The sequence below is a fragment of the Rattus norvegicus genome, chromosome 20 (assembly GCF_036323735.1).
Source record: "Rattus norvegicus strain BN/NHsdMcwi chromosome 20, GRCr8, whole genome shotgun sequence".
Taxonomy (NCBI): domain Eukaryota; kingdom Metazoa; phylum Chordata; class Mammalia; order Rodentia; family Muridae; genus Rattus; species Rattus norvegicus.
The window spans coordinates 21,841,537-21,854,793 of record NC_086038.1 but is presented as its reverse complement, the minus strand read 5'-3'; the positions used below and the strand labels follow the sequence as shown (position 1 = coordinate 21,854,793).

Below are 13,257 nucleotides of genomic sequence, written 5' to 3'. Positions count from 1 at the left end.
GTGTCCCGCCCTGTGTCCAGCCATTGGCCGCTGGCATGCTTTATTGATAGGTCAAAAACCAATTGGGGACAAGGAACTCCAGCATCTGGACATGCAAATTCAAAGAATTAGCACCAATCTAGTACCTCACCTTCTTGGTCCAATAAAAACCAAAACTCTTCTCCTAGACATAAATTAAGCATAATTGTCTTAGTCGGGGTTTCTATTCCTGTATAAAACATCAGGACCAAGAAACAAGTTGGGGAGGAAAGGGTTTATTCAGCTTACACTTCCACATTGCTGTTCATCACCAAAGGAAGTCAGGACTGGAACTCACGCAAGTCAGGAAGCAGGAGCTGATGCAGAGGCCATGGAGGGATGTTACTTACTGGCTTGTTTCCCATGGCTTGCTCAGCTTGCTCTCTTACAGAACCCAAGACTACCAGACCAGAGATGGTACCACCCACAAGGGGCTGGGTCCTCCCTCCTTGATCATTTTTTTTTGGTTCTTTTTTTCAGAGCTGGGAACCGAACCCAGGGCCTTGCGCTTCCTAGGCAAGCGCTCTACCGCTGAGCTAAATCCCCAACCCCCCTCCTTGATCATTAATTGATAAAATACCTTACAACTGGATCTCATGGAGGCATTTCCTCAAGGGGGGCTCCTTTCTCTGTATTAACTCCAACTTGTGTCAGGTTGACACACAAAACCAGCCAGTATAATAACCATAACTATCATAGAGTATGACATACAGTTAACATCCAGTCCATCATATTTGTCAATTAGATAAAGCACTCTATTATCATTCCTAACTTACAGTGTTTTAATTTTACCCTGTAACACCATCTGAAAACCGTGTTTTTAATTTTTTATCATATCTTTAATGTTAAACCACTTAAATTTGCTTATTGAACTATAATTAGTCTTTAACCCATCAGAAATCCAAGATCAAATTAGATGTTACCTGGGTACATAGGAAGCACCAAGCATAGCTTCTCAAACTTAAACAGTTGTAGAGACAGCTGACTACCCAGACAATCCCCCACTCCTCAAAAGTGCTGGAGCATCAGTCTTCAGCTTTCTGGCCTAGGATCATCTGACAGGCCTTTGTACAGCAGAATTATGAAGGACTGATCACCCTGCCTTAGCAGAGCTGTCGGTCAACTGTTTCACATAGTGCGTCCATTTTGGACAGTATTTTGTGTACAGATGAAATAGGCAATTTCTGTCCCATGGCTACCTTACCATAATAAGCAACCTCGCCTTGAGGTAAAGATGCTCAATATCTTCTTTAAACTGTGAAGGGGGTACTGTCGGGAGCAGACGTTGTCTCTAATCAAGTGATCCTTAATAATGAAATAAACATTAAATGTCAAATTCTGTGGATTTCTTATGTTTTTAAGGACTATCTGTCTACATAAAGTATATCTGAACGGTTAAACCTTAGCTACTCTTAGCCATTTCTACTTGAGTAAATTGAAAGCACTTTATTATAATTAAATTAGAATTTAACCTGACCATGAGTTTACTCTCTGGCCCTTAACTTGCATTACTTAATCATCTTGTTCTTAAATGAGTTGCATGGGCACAATGCCTATGTAAGAGGAACAATATTGATTTCAAGTTTTGTATCAATATACAGATTTATACCAATAAAAACCTTAGTTCTATATCAATATATACATTCTGTACCAATGTAAGAAATTATAACTTCGGGGTTGGGGATTTAGCTCAGTGGTAGAGCGCTTGCCTAGGAAGCGCAAGGCCCTGGGTTCGGTCCCCAGCTCCCAAAAAAAAAAAAATTATAACTTCAATTTTATACCAATTACAAAAATTTCTACCAATGTAAGGTTATGGCTATGCAATGTTTTGTTTAAGGATTTTTAGCAATCTATCCCATTTATTTCCTCCGTGTTCAAAATTATGAGCATTCCCAAATTATCCCTTAAAATGACAGCTTAGCTATAATTTGTCAAATAACCATTACCAGACACCCAAACCTAGAGAGTTGGGCTGACGGCTCTCTATGGTTTCATCCTGGTGAATAGGAGAGACATGAAATTCTTTAAAAGGATGGGGAGGGGTAGGAAAATTAGAAAAAGTGATCTGTTGTTGTAAAAATATAAAAAATAAAATGCTGTCTTTTATCCCCCACTAGATCCAGCACCGCGGTGCCCCAAAATACCTGCTAGATATCTTAACCTCAGTCAGCAAAGCCTCTCACCGGCTCTGCTCCATCCCATATCACACTGCCGAAGGCCTCTCTCTGAGCCGTCAGCCATCTCTCTACCCATCCAGATCCCAAGGCAGGCTGCCACCATGGCAGAAATATACATCCTAATTCCGTGGCGGTTCACACACTCTAGCCGCCACACACTCTCTTAAATCGCTACAAGAAAGAACACACAACACAATAACCTTTGATCCAGTTGATAAGATATAATTGCCCACCTAAACATACAAAGCCCGGTACACATCCATCCCTTCAGAACATTCATAACAACCTGTAAAGGTATCGTAACGTCAGCCTCCATGTTGTCCAGCGGCTACTCTGTCTTCTCCTCCTCTCTTCTCCTCTTCTCTCAAACTTTTCTCCCGCCCATCCTTCCTTCTCGTCCAATGACAGGCCCCCTTCTATTCTGTACCTGCTCTCACCTGCATTTTACAAATTCAATGGGGAAGAAGGTTCTGGTGAAGTCACCTGAGTCCTGAGTACTGACTAGGCAACTGTCTTTGGGGCAGTGGAATTAGCATCAAAATACAGATAACTCCCGGGCAAACCACAACAGGGGTCAGAATTTAAAAAGCTAGCCTTAGCATCTGTTATCTCGTCTCTTTATGTTTAGAAGGCTCAGGGCTTGACTGAAGCTCTAACTGTATCTGTCTGAAAGTCTAGTTGAGGCAGATGATCTGGAATCCGCAGTAACCCCCCAAAGCTGTTTTGGGCAGCATCAGGAAGCAGAGGAGCAAGCAGGTCAGTTCAGCATCTCTGAGAATGAATCTTGCCAAAGCTGTACATTCTGTAATATATGAATATCACAACCAAAATTTTAAGTTCCATTAATGTATTTGTAGGGATTAGGCAGGGTGCACAGATCAGTTCAGGATGAAATTTTGTTCCTTGTTTGAGCAGGTGAAAGACAACTGTCTTTTATGAGGTAATTTTATCAATAATCAATTGTGATCATTCATGTCATGTGAAGGAGGGCACAAAGAATCTTAAGGATTCCATAACCAATAAAATTGATTGTCTCATTTTAGCCAAAGTTTCAGCTTAGAGACATTTTTATGTCTAAGCCAGTAACTGGGCTGTTCCTGTGTCAGGGAATCAGCAGATCAATTTACTTGTCTTGTTTGATTTCCTCGAATTTTTCAAGATCCTCAGGTGGTCTTCCCCTGTCATACTTGATCCATACCACTCTGGAAGGGGTCCAGAGCCTTTTCTCCTTTTCTGTCAACACAAATACAGGGTCTTTCTCCCAAAATAGCATATCCTTAGTCCAGTAACCAGAAATCATTAAAGATATAGCTTTATATATTTATATTTAATTCATATTAATTGTATTTAATATAGGTATTCCTCTCTCCCAGAGGAATTTTAATATAACCATCAAACTTATAACTATAGTCATTTTTATAATCAAAACAATTCAAAGCAATCTAACCAAATATTGTCTGTTGAGAATGTGCTTCTCCTGTCTCCTGCCCCAATGTATGTGAGATCAAGGCCTAAATTATTTATATGTCTGTGTAAACTTGAATCCTCCCTACTATGGAAATCAATATCTCTGTGGGTACATATATATGTAGTATGTCCTTTTCTGTATAATTCTAAAGACCTAATTTTCCACTGTCTGAGATAGTCTAGGCTTCTTATCCCCTGCTTCTGATCTAGTTTTTTAAGGCAGAATGCCTCAATATTTATATATCTCTGTATTAAACTTTCATTAAATCCCTAACTTACTGTATAATCCTATTTATAGGCTCTAATTTTTATCATACTAGGCTGACAATCCCAGAAATCCTGTGTCAACCACATTCAAAGATCCCAAGAGATAGATAGAAGATAGATAGATAGATAGATAGATAGATAGATATAGATATATAGATATAGATGATATAGATATAGATAGATAGATATAGATATAGATATAGATATAGATATAGATATAGATATAGATATAGATATAGGTATAGGTATAGGTATAGATATAGATATAGATATAGATATAGATATAGATATAGATATAGATATAGATATAGATATAGATATAGATATAGATTCCTCTATTCTAGAACATCTATAATCCTCAGTGCATGAAGAAGGATGTCCTAATTCCTTAGGCTGGCAGAGCAGGCTCTCTTCTGTGACCTAAGTCCTCCATTCAGCCTCATATCTCTTAGCTTACAGGGGATTCTGCTAGGCTTCTCCCAGAACCTACCAACAGCTTACTTCATCACCTGCTCACCTGCCACCCACCAAGAGCAAGTGGCCTGGTGTATAAAAAGATTGTTCATCAACCCAGCCACGCCCCCTCAGTTCCTACATGTCCCTAGCCAGCTTCTCTTTCTGTCTTTCTCTGTCCCCTCTTCTCTACCTTCATGGCTCTGTTTCTGTCTGTCCACCTCTACCCCTTCTCCAGGTCTCTGGTCCCCTCCCTTTCCCCAAATTAACCTTCCTCGTACCAGGTCTGTCCCATGGCATGATTTCTCAGGGGGCACCTCGGCATTGGCCTGCCTTAACCCTGCCTGCCTGCTGCCACTATATGTGTAACAGTATCTGTCTTCCTCCCTGGTGATCTCTCGCTCCTTCCAAGATGTTCTGTCTGTCCTCCTGAAACTCAGGTTTCATATTTTCTGAAAAATAGTTCAGCCCCAATTCCTTTGTTCCTCTAATTCTTAGCCACCTGATGGTTCATCAGGATACTAAGGCTACACACTTCTTTCATCTACCTATCTATCTAATGTGTGTGTGTGTGTGTGTGTGTGTGTGTGTGTGTGTGTGTGTGTGTGTGTGTGTGTATTGTATATGCACATGTATATGTTCTGCAGAGGCCTGAAAAGGGCATCAGATCCCCTGGAGCTATAATCACAGGAAGTTGGAAACCGCCTGATGTGAATACTTGAAATCAACCTCCAGCATTTTCTGTGAGAGTGTCTTTCAAGGCTAGGCTGTCTCTGTCACCCCCAACAACTCACCTCTTAACCACTAAAAATTGTCCACAATGAAAATCCACAACTGGATGCTCCACTTAGCTCCAAGCATAGTCACCTTGAGAAGAAAGAGCTATAGTCCTGCCCCTCACCCATCAAGGGAGGCTTCTTGGAAGCAGGGGCCTTTGTTCATTCATGCAAGTGTTCATTCATGCAAGTGTTCCGAGATTCTAGAACAGGGCCTAGCCCATTATAAGGTCACAGCAAATATCTGAGCAGTTTATAAAGTGAATGAATGAGCATGTTCACCAAAGTCTGACTGAGGATAATACAATGCTTACTCCTTGGAAAGTAAACCAATTTGTGTTGGGAACAGGGCAGACTCTTCTTTTGACTTAAACTATCTATCCAGGGGCATGTTATGTAAGATGATCACAGAGCCAAAACACTGATTAGTACTGCACAGCATTTATATTACCCTCTCTACTTTTCGTTAATAAGTACATGTGTGCACCTTTGGATATTTACAGGCAACAAGTGTAAGCAGGAGCCCACAGAGGCAGGAAGAGGGCTACAAGTCCTCTGGAACTCGAGTTACCATGGTTGCAAAGTGCCACATGGCAGCTGGGAGCCACACCTGGGTCAGCACTCTTGACCACTGAGCCATCCGTCCTTCTTTATACTTCTCAATGCATTGTAACATGGATTGCCTCAGACTGATCTAAGGATTATCTATTTCCTCTACAGCACAGATGAGGAATGAGGCTGACCGATAGCAAGACGTGACCAGAGTCACAGAGCTTCTTAATAAAAGAGCTAGGATCTGAACTAAAGCCTGTTCCTAACCCCAGTGTCTTAGAGAGGGTTTCCATTGCTGTTGGAGAGACACCAGGACCAAGACAACCCTTATAAAGGAAAACATTTAGTCGGGGCTGATTTACAGCTTCAGAGGTTCGGCCCAGTATCATCGTGGGGAAAAGCATGGTCGTATGCAGGCAGACATGGTGCTGGAGAATGAGCTGAGAGTTCTGTCTTGGTCCACAGACATCAGGAAGGGGCTATTAGATCCTTGCACTTCCCATTCACAGCTGCCCATTGTTGGACTGCAGACTGTAAGTCATTATAATAGATTCCCTTAATATAGAGACATTCCATAAATTCTGGGACTCCAGAGAACCCTAACTCATCCACATATCATCCCCTGCATAGTTTATGCACTGAACGTCTTTGTCTACATACACAGCAGCTGTTACTGCTGGTTGGAGAAGCCAAGGAGGAGCAGGTAGACAGGAACCACAGAAACAATTTCAAATTGACTCTTAAACACTGTGAGTTTTTATAGCCCCACATCCTCATGCTGTTCGGCCACCACCCTTTGCTTGTCTTGCTTCCTTACTGCTCTTTTGTAGTGACTGATTCCTAGGAGTTTCTAGTTATCGCTCAATCCCTGTGGCTAGTCCAGGGATTGGGCCTGCTAGTGTGATACAAGCCTAACTCTCCATTGGGGGTGGCCATTTTGTTACACTACGGGATGCTCTGAAGCATCAGGCTTCCACATATTAGATGCCACCAGCACCTGCTTCGACCAGTGTCTCCAGGCATTGGCAAACATCCTGTGGAGGGGTGGGGAGGAAAGACCCTCGGGCATTGACTTCACCTCAGTGCTGCAGTTCTAAGCAAGAGCACTTCCTGGCCCTGAAAGGGATTCTGAAACTGGCTAAAATATACTTTCCCAACTTCCAGTAAGTAGGACTTCCAATGAGCTCTACGTGGCGGGAAGTGAGACACGTGCTTAGTATATACAGATTCACATTCACTATCAAAGACTATTTCAAATACCTGCTGTTAAATATTTTGAAATATATGTACTATACATGTACATGCATGTATATGTGTATGTAGGTGTAGATACAGATGCAGATGATGTAGATTTAGATGTTGATGTATATGATGTATATATGTATGTATATGATATATATGAATTGTATATGTGAATGTATATGAAATATGTGTATATGTATATACACATATGCATCTATGCAGAAACTCAGTGTTCTGTAGCACCCTGGCCTCTTGAAAACACGCTTTCTTATGACAGAACCGTTTAAATAAATAAGGGGTGTTATAGCACCCCATAACTAAGGAGCCGTTGTCAGTTGATGAGTACTGGTGGCAGGAGAGTTGGGTATTTTTTAAAGAATTATTTATTTATTTTGTGTATAGGAGTACACTGTAGTTATCTTCAGACATATCATATAAGAAGAGGGCATAAGATCCCATTACGGATGGTTGTGAGCCACCACATGGTTGCTGGGATTTGACCTCAGGACCAGTAAGCCATCTCTTTAACGCCCCAAGAGTCCGTTTCTTATGGGTGTAGCCTCTGGTAGCGCCCATGCTTCAGTGAGTGGCCACACACCCAGGCATATATGGTTACACACGTTGGACCTGGTGGGTTATGACATGAACTTAGGCAGGGGAGGAGACAGAATGTAATTAATCAAAATGGTGGTATGCAGTGGTCAATTAATAAAATGCATTAGAACAGCGATAACAGACTGCCTTGGGGAGGCACCAGTGCTCTCCGTAGTGAAGATAGCCGAGGTGGGGTTTCCATCTTCAGTCAGTCACCACTGCCAATGCCACGTCGGCTGGCATTCTCTGCAGTCTCCCGTTCCACCCTTGGCTTATGTTCCTGAGTTCAGCATCTTCTGCTTTGCAGCTGGCTGGATAGCAAGTCACCTTGCACTCTTTTTGTCCTTAGCTTCTGAATGCAGAATCAACACAAATCACAGTTATCGTGGACAAGAACACGTTCCCAGGCATGGCGGGGAGAAGCTTAGAGTTGAATATCTTCCATGGCTGATGCTTTTTAAAGAAGATTTATTTTATGCATATGAGTACACTGTCACTGTCTTCAGACACACCAGAAGAGGGCACCAGATCCCATTACACTTGGTCATGAACCACCGTGTGGTTGCTGGGAATTGAACTCAGGACCTCTGGAAGAGCAGTCAGTGCTCTTAACTGCTTCGCCATCTTGGATTATAGGAGGATTTCTGGTGGTTAGATAGAAACCAGTGTTCCTCAGGAACTTGTGAAGCTGGTTCCCCTCTACCAAAAGGAGGCATTCCCCTTGTCTCTGGCAGAAGGGGTATATGGCTACCTGTGGTTCCTATCAGCATAGTGAAGCTCATGCTGGCCTCGAACAGTATCACAAGAACCCATAACACATTTCGAAGTCCATGCTAGCACCTCAACCCTTCTTACCACTGTTTGAGAGCTGGAGATGTGGCTTGATTGGTGGAATGCTTGCCTAGCATCCTCAAAGCCTAGCTTTGATCTCTAGCAGCACTAAGTAAAGCAGGTGGTGGAGTCTGCCTGCAGTGCCAGTCCTTGGGAGGTAGAGGCAGAAAGATTAGAAATTCAAAACTGTCCTTAGCAATGCAGCAAGTTCAAGGCCAGCCTGGGCTACGGGAGACTCTGTCTCAAAGAATCAGAACAACCCCAGTTGAAAATTACAAAATGTCTCAGAGAGGATGACAAAGTGTAACTCGTGAGCAACAAAAATGGCTGGGACAAAAGGTTAGTTGGCTGACAACCTGGGGAGTGCAATAAAACCTCAAAATGTTCTGCTCTGAGACTTGTTATCAACGCGGAAAGGAATTTAGCAGTAAGAAATAAGAGACTGCTCCGTTTTCCATTCTCTGCTGGTATGAAATTTCTGACAGCTCCTCTAGGCCCTTAGTGTCTGGACCTCACAAGTCACTTAAGGAAACATGGATTGTCTAATACAGGAAAACGCCGCTGTAATAGTTTCCCTCTGAACCGAGAGTCAAAAGAAATAGATAGGACCTGACACGCAGCATCTCCCTCAAAGTAGTTTTCAAAACAAAACCACTTAGCGAATTGGAACTCTCCGTCCTCACATGCCATGTCTGCTATTTGGATGAGACCAAGAGGCAGACTCTGCTCATAAAGTGAACTGAATTCCAATGAAAACAAACACTCCCTTCTAGGACCTACAATTTAAGCATGTCACCTCTCTAACCTGATGGGCAGTCATCGTGATCCTTCCCCAGAGGAGGAAAAACCTAACGTGATTAAGAGGAAAGGAAACTACATGCTTCAATTCTCTGACAGGTCCTTCAGAGATATGAGCAAGACTAGACTCTTCAGCATTTCATTGTGCAGAGGGGAGGAGATGGTGGCCCCCTCCCTTTCTAGAGAGACTCCTGTATTAATTAATAAGAGAGGCAGAGTCCTCTTTTTCTTCAGTGGTGTAGCCACCAATAAGTTGCTTTTGTTCTAAAAGGTATCCTTTTATTCAATATTAAATTTAATGGGCTACACACAAAGAGCAGACATCAGACTTAGGAGGAGGGGGATTGAAAAGAAAGGTTCTGCTAGAACAGGGAGGGGGAGTGAAGGAGAGCTACAAAGGTAAAATGACCATTGTATAATGGGATTTAGCAAAAAGAAGTAGTAGTAGTAGTAGTAGTAGTAGTAGTAGTAGTAGTAGTAAAACAAGGTTCCTAACAAGTTTCATCTAGCCTCTCCACCCAGCCAGCTCTCTCCTACATGTTTCTCCACAGTCTAGTCCTGTGGGTATCCCTGACCCTCCCCCATCCATGCACATCCAAACCCACCATATCTACCTCAGATCCCACATCCTGTGTCCCAGGCTAGACCTGTCAACTCTGCCTGTGCCTCAACCAATATCTAGGCTTCTATCAAGATCCACCCTATCTGCCTCCAATACACAGATCCCTCCCATACCACATCTAACATACCCACCCATCTAGATTTGGCACATCCTTCTCCAGTGTCTAACCAAGTGGATGTCCTGATACTCTGCTCCATGCATCCTCCACAACCTGTCAAATCTAGCCTGAGGCCTAGATCTAGTGTCCAAACCTAGTTTGGCCACCCTTGCCTATATGACAACCAATCTCTAGGCTTCCGCCAAGACTCACCCTACCCATCTCTAACCCAGAGCCCCCACCCCATTGTGATGGGGTAGTCACCAGAGAAGACTGCTGGGACAAAGGTTTAAGCCAATAGAAAGTCTTTAGCAGGCCCGTAACTACACTGGGTGTTTGGGAAACCAGGGGAGCACTGAGCCTTTCTCAGAGTGAGCTTTTAAGCACAAAAACCATGTTCTGGATTGACATACTTCAGTTAACAAGAAGGGTTAGCCAGAAGTGGAACTACAAAAGCCAAAAGGCAAGGTTAGCACATTTAGAGACCTTTCCCCTGACTGTGGACTTTGATGGATTAGGCCTTTGTTTTCATTTTTGGCAGATGGCACCTTCTTCCTTTTGAGTTTTACAGTGCCATGGCATTTCCATCATGGAGTCAGTTATGCTAAAGTCTAGGAGCCTACTATAGTCTGGGACCCTGTTCCATCATGCCAAATCCAACCTTTCTACCCACCCAAATCTACCTCCACATCCCAGGATTGGACCCATGTTTACCTCAGAAGAGTGCTTTCAGTGTGTGCCAGGGGCCTATGTTATCATCTTCATTTAATTCCAGGAAGTTTTATATAATAAAGGACTTGAGAATTAAATTAAATAGGAGATAAAAACACTGATAAGAACTCAAGATGAATAAAAATAAGAAATTGGAAAAAAAAAAACCAATACCTCAACTAGAAATCTCAAAAGAAAGCCCTACAAGTAGAATGAATCAAAAAGAAGACAGAATACTAGGACTTGAAGAGGAAGTAGAGGATCTAGGTCAAATGAGCAAGAGATACGAATGTAGAGGAATCTCTTATGTCTGTATGGAAGTGTCACCTGTCAAATAAAGCTGATTGGCCAGTGCATCTGGGCGAGAAATTAGAAGGTTGGACATCCAGCAGAAAGAGAGAAAGGGGGATGCTGAGATAGAGACTGACAAGGGATTCACCCTGGGGACTATAAAGAGGAGACACATGGACTCTGAGTACATGTAACTGACTCTGCAGCTTACATGGAATAGGATAAATGGGTTATTACTTACAATCTAGTTGAGCAATATGCCTAGCTATATGGCATAGGCATAAATATATTTGAATCTCAGGGTCATTATCTGGGAGCTTGTAGGCTGGGAGGAAACACATGAGCTTAAAGAAAACACCATATAACATGAGGATTTACAGAGAGAGAGAGAGAGAGAGAGAGAGAGAGAGAGAGAGAGAGAGAGAGAGAGAGAGAGAGAACATACAGGAAATGTGAGACACCATGAAAACCTTCATAGGTATAGGTGACAGAGAATCATCCCAACTTAATGGCACAGAACAAATTTTCAACCATGTCTTAGAAGAAAACTTCCCCAAACAAAAGAAACACCCATACAGATACAAGAAGCACACAGAACATCATAAGCAAGATCAAAGAAGAAAATCCTCATGGCATATCATAATTAAAACTCTACACATAACAAAAAAAAAGTATATGGAAAGCTGCAAGAGAAAAAATGCAAGTCACGTATAAAGGAAATCCCATCAGAATAACAGTGAACTTCTCAGTGGAAACTTCAAAAGCCGTAAGAGCCTGGATCAATACATTCAGAGTCCTAGAAGACTATGATGACCAGCCAAGACTAATATACCCAGCAAAACTATCCACCATGGTTAAAAGAGAAAGAAAAATCTTTCCTATAATATGAACAACCTAGAAAAGTTTATATTCAACAAACAAAACCTAAAGAAAAATACATGAAGTAATATTTCAGAATGAAGAGAGGGCTGAGCACAGCACAGAGATTGTGAAAAGAAGCCATGACTATTAAAACACAGAGTACCACTGAGAACACAAACAGTACCACCAAACATCAACAACAAAATGACCACAATTAGCACACGCATTTCAGTAATACCTTCAAATAGCAATGGCCTCTATCCTCCTATCAAAGGACATAGGCTGACCGAATGGATCAAGAAACAAAATCTTAGCTTTAAAGATAAGTACCACCTTAGAGTAAAGGGTTGGACAAAAGTCCTCCAACCAAATGGGATTTTTATCTGACAAAACAGACTTCAAACTAAAATTAATCAGAAGTTATAAAGATGAGCACTTCCTTCTAATCAAAGACATTATTATCCTAAACATATATGCATCAAACTCTGGGACTCTTTCTCTTGCACCTACAAGGTATCATGTCTTTGAGCTTGAACACAGAGGCAACAGAAAATGGTTTAATAGATTCTTCTTTTTGGAGCTTATTTGGTAGAATGCTTGTCATGCATGCAGAGTCCTGGCTTCCTTCCCTAGTGCCTTGTACACAGGCATGGTGGCAACACCTATAATCCTGGAAGTCAGGAGGTGAAAACTTCAGACCAAGGTCATCTTCCACTACAGAGTAGATGTAAGGCTAGTCTAGGCTATGTAAGATCCTGTCTTGTGGGGGTGGGGGGGCCTACATTTTTATACTAGTTATCTGTTTGTTCACTGCCCCTCCCGTTTTTACCTATTTATCTAGCTGCAAAGAAAGAATGCTGAACACACACACACATGCACACACACACACATGCACACCCAAATAAATAGGAAAGAATTCGTTGAACTAAACAAAATACATTTTTTTTCAAAAAAGAAAAGAGCTTTTCCAACATTTGTTCCCAATATCCTCTACCCACCCAAAATATTCTAGCTGTAGATATTGGGGGTTAAGCTGTAGACAGGAGTAAACAGAGACGAAGAAGGAGACAGAAAGACAAGGTACCCTTGCCATTTTAAACGTACATCTCACCTTGCGGTCACTTCATTTCATTAACCTGTGCTGCGTCTAATGTGGCAGTTCAAGACCTGTGGCAAAATCTAAAGCAAGAGATCCCTTGTATTCAGCAAGATTGAGACTCATTATACCTAAGACTAAGCAGGGGTTGCTGGGAGACAGGAGTGAACTGTGCTACAACAGAAATCACCGAGCAAGGAGAGAAGAGACAGAGCCGGTGCAGAGTGGATCAGGAGCTGGGACGAGCAGCTGGGATCTGTCTTAGAAAAGCCACTGATCCAGAGAACCTTGGAGCAATGAGGAAATACTGAATCGAACTGGCAGTTAAGGAGATGAGACCTTAATCTCTGTTTCCAAGAACAGAGTCCAGGCAAGCCAGTTACTGAAAACAAACAAACAAAACA

General features: G+C 42.2%; 1 long non-coding RNA gene across 1 annotated transcript; it reads right to left on the bottom strand.

The window, feature by feature from the left end:
- Nucleotides 1–2,401: 2,401 nt before the first annotated feature.
- LOC134483935 (uncharacterized) lies at nucleotides 2,402–5,343 on the bottom strand. The gene is made up of 2 exons (XR_010061147.1): nucleotides 5,177–5,343; nucleotides 2,402–2,997 (listed from the first exon to the last, which is right to left on the bottom strand). It is a non-coding gene; the product is annotated as an uncharacterized LOC134483935 (long non-coding RNA).
- Nucleotides 5,344–13,257: the final 7,914 nt, after the last annotated feature.